The sequence below is a fragment of the Lactuca virosa genome, chromosome 5 (genome assembly GCF_052849685.1).
Source record: "Lactuca virosa cultivar CGN04683 chromosome 5, Lactuca_virosa_CGN04683_v6, whole genome shotgun sequence".
In the NCBI taxonomy this organism is placed as follows: Eukaryota; Viridiplantae; Streptophyta; class Magnoliopsida; order Asterales; family Asteraceae; genus Lactuca; species Lactuca virosa.
In genome coordinates this window covers 449,334,403-449,337,319 of record NC_136430.1, presented here as the reverse complement: position 1 = coordinate 449,337,319, position 2,917 = coordinate 449,334,403, and positions in this window count along the sequence as shown.

The following is a 2,917-nucleotide window of genomic DNA, read 5'->3' as shown; positions in this document are numbered from 1 at the left end:
TGTCAAGTGTGATCCTTTTGTATATTTTCTTTAGTTTTCTAGTAACTTTTAACATGTTTAATCTTTTCAAAACATCATAATAAGTTACTTCAAGTAGATTGCTTACTAATATCACCAAGACTTGGAAGATATTTCGTATTTATGAGTGTTTAACATATATTCACACAACATACATGAAAAATATACACATGCATGCATAATACTAAGATTAACCACAAAACTAGCTTGTATTCTCCCCCAAAAGATAGTAAAGCTCGAAAACAAGGGGGTATGAAGCTCACCTTGGTGTTAGATCGGTTTTGAAGAGAAAGGAAAGATGATTTTCGGCCTAGCTTGCTCCTTTGGGAAGAGTTTTGAAACTTAGATGGTTCTAGGAAGCTTGAACACGAAATGAAGGGTTTATGAGGGATAATCTTGGCATAAAATTAAAAGTAATAATTTGTGTATGATGACAACTTACCAAGAGGATGAATCTTGATGAAAATCCCTTGAAAACACACACAATCTTCGAAAATTTGAAGGGAATGAGGAAGGAATTTCTTGTGTTCTTGAGAGGAAAGGAATTGAGTGAATAAATTTTGAAGTGAAGAGTGGAGAGAGGTGGGAGGTCTCGGCCAAGATAAATAGGAGAATGGAGAAATTAAATGTGGTCATTACATGAAGGTTTAGCATATACATCCTAGAAGTATGGTGGGTAATTTGCATGGATTACCTCCATGCATTAGTGAGGTGTCACCACATTAACCATTCCATTATCTTTTCTTTTCTTTTTAAACCGAGAATAGGAGAGGGAAAATGAGAAGGAATTTGTTTGGGCTTGGATTTGGGGTCTAGCCGTGAACCCTTAGGCCCAATAGGGTTTTTGGTTTAGAAGCCCAAAATAAATGAATTTCGGTCCATGAAGGCTATATGCATGAGTTTTCGACCCAATAGGGCCCATTAGGAATTTTCGGCCTTGGAAGGACCAATAAGAGCTCCAATATTAATTTGCGGCCCATAATGTTTACGGCCCAATAAGGCCTTGGAAGGACCAATAAGAAAATGTTTACGGCCCAATAAGGCCCATTACATGACTTATGGCCCAAATATGTGTTAAATGATCAATTTCGGTCCACTAGGGCCCAAATGTGGGTTCTTGGCTCAAAAGAACCGAGTTGAGTGATTTCAGGCCCATTAGGCCCAATAAGAGTGTCCCAGACCATTAAGAGGTTTGAAACCGGGAAAAGGGGAGTTAAAAGCCAAAGTCGAGTGAATATAGCTTAATGGGTTAAGTTTAGAGTTTACACGAGAAGATTTCGACCTAAAACAAGTTTCTGGATGTATAACTGATCTAGTATTGAAGTTTGGTTTACACTTAATCATAGTGTTACATAGTTACAAAAGGAACTATCTTCTTCATGAATAGAAAATCTTAGCCTTAAAATGCCAATTGTGACAAGACTCAAGGAGATTGTATCGGAATTTTCTGAGCAAGGAGAAGAAACTTGGAAAGGAATTAACGGTCATTACACTTCACACTACTTTCACAAGGAATTGAAGGCATGAAAATGTACAAACTGTCAGTTAGGCAGTATCTTTCTAAGAATTGTCGTATTTAAGGAATTGAAAGTCTGAAACTGTACATATTGTCAAAATTGGTCTTGTCAGTTATCTTTACCTAAGAACTGTCATGGCACCAGGGCGATTCACCCAACCGGGAAATAGATATCGTTGAACATCCCGCCCAGGGTCTTGACAATCTCCTTGTCATGCAAAACTACGGAGACTCAAATGTATTCTCGGATACATTCTTCGCAGATAAGGAATTAACGGTATTGGCACTAGGGCGATGCACCTCGTAAGGCACGATTATTTCTGAACGTCCCACCAAAGGGCCTTGACCTCGTGTCATGCTAAACTGTGGAAATATGTCCTTAGATATTTTTGTCAAAGGATGGTTTTGTGAGTTATTCCTAATTAACTCTCACTGGCACTAGAATGGTACACGCATCTGAGATTCAAAAACCATTTAATGTCTCGCCAAGGGTCAAGTTAACTTGTTAACTTGAAAAACTGTATAGAGATCTTTGATTGAGGATATGCAGGGGATAACATCAAAAATATCCACGAGTAGTTCTCCGATACTCAACAAATTGCAGTGCGTTCCTCCATGTTCACACAGATACTGCGAGTAGTCTCCTTCTGAACCAAGGTTGGGTCCTTGAACAACTGTGGTGAGAAAGGTTTTTATGGCTCTGTGATCCACATGGACTTTTTAGTCATGGTTACTTTTCAAGACACATCTGTGATCGTTAAAGAACATTCATTCGAAGGAACTAGAAGTGACGATTATTTTTAACACTCAATCTTTCAACCCCAGAAGCAAGGTGAATTTGTATTTGAAGTTATGTGACGAATTGCATTGAAGCCTCCTCAATCAATTTGCTGTTATTTATGAACCTGCTGAAGTGATCCAAAAGAATTGGTCTCTTTGTAATTATATCTGAAGTATTTCAAAGCTGAAAGTGCTGATTTTCAATAACCTTTACAAGAAGCTTCTATACCCAATGTGCGTTCAAAGTCAAATTTTTAAAAGGAAGTCCCACTGCTCAAGATAAAGTCATTCATGTAGAAATTCATATGTTCATCTTGAAGTTGTGAAGAAATCGAGGATAAAAGCTGAAAGTCAAGAACAAAGAGAAGATTGAAAAGAAAATAAAGCTATAAACCAAGGGGGATATTGTTAGGACATGATTTGTGGTTTATACTTTACTTTTGATAGCTTTTAGATTTCTCAGTCTAGGACCGAAAACACCATGTTTTCGGTGGTGTTTGGACCGAAATCACCATGTGATTTCGGTGGGCTTAATGAGGATTTCGGTTGGGTTTTGGGTTGGGCCTTTGTAATTAGTTCTAGGTATATATATAGTATTGTTTT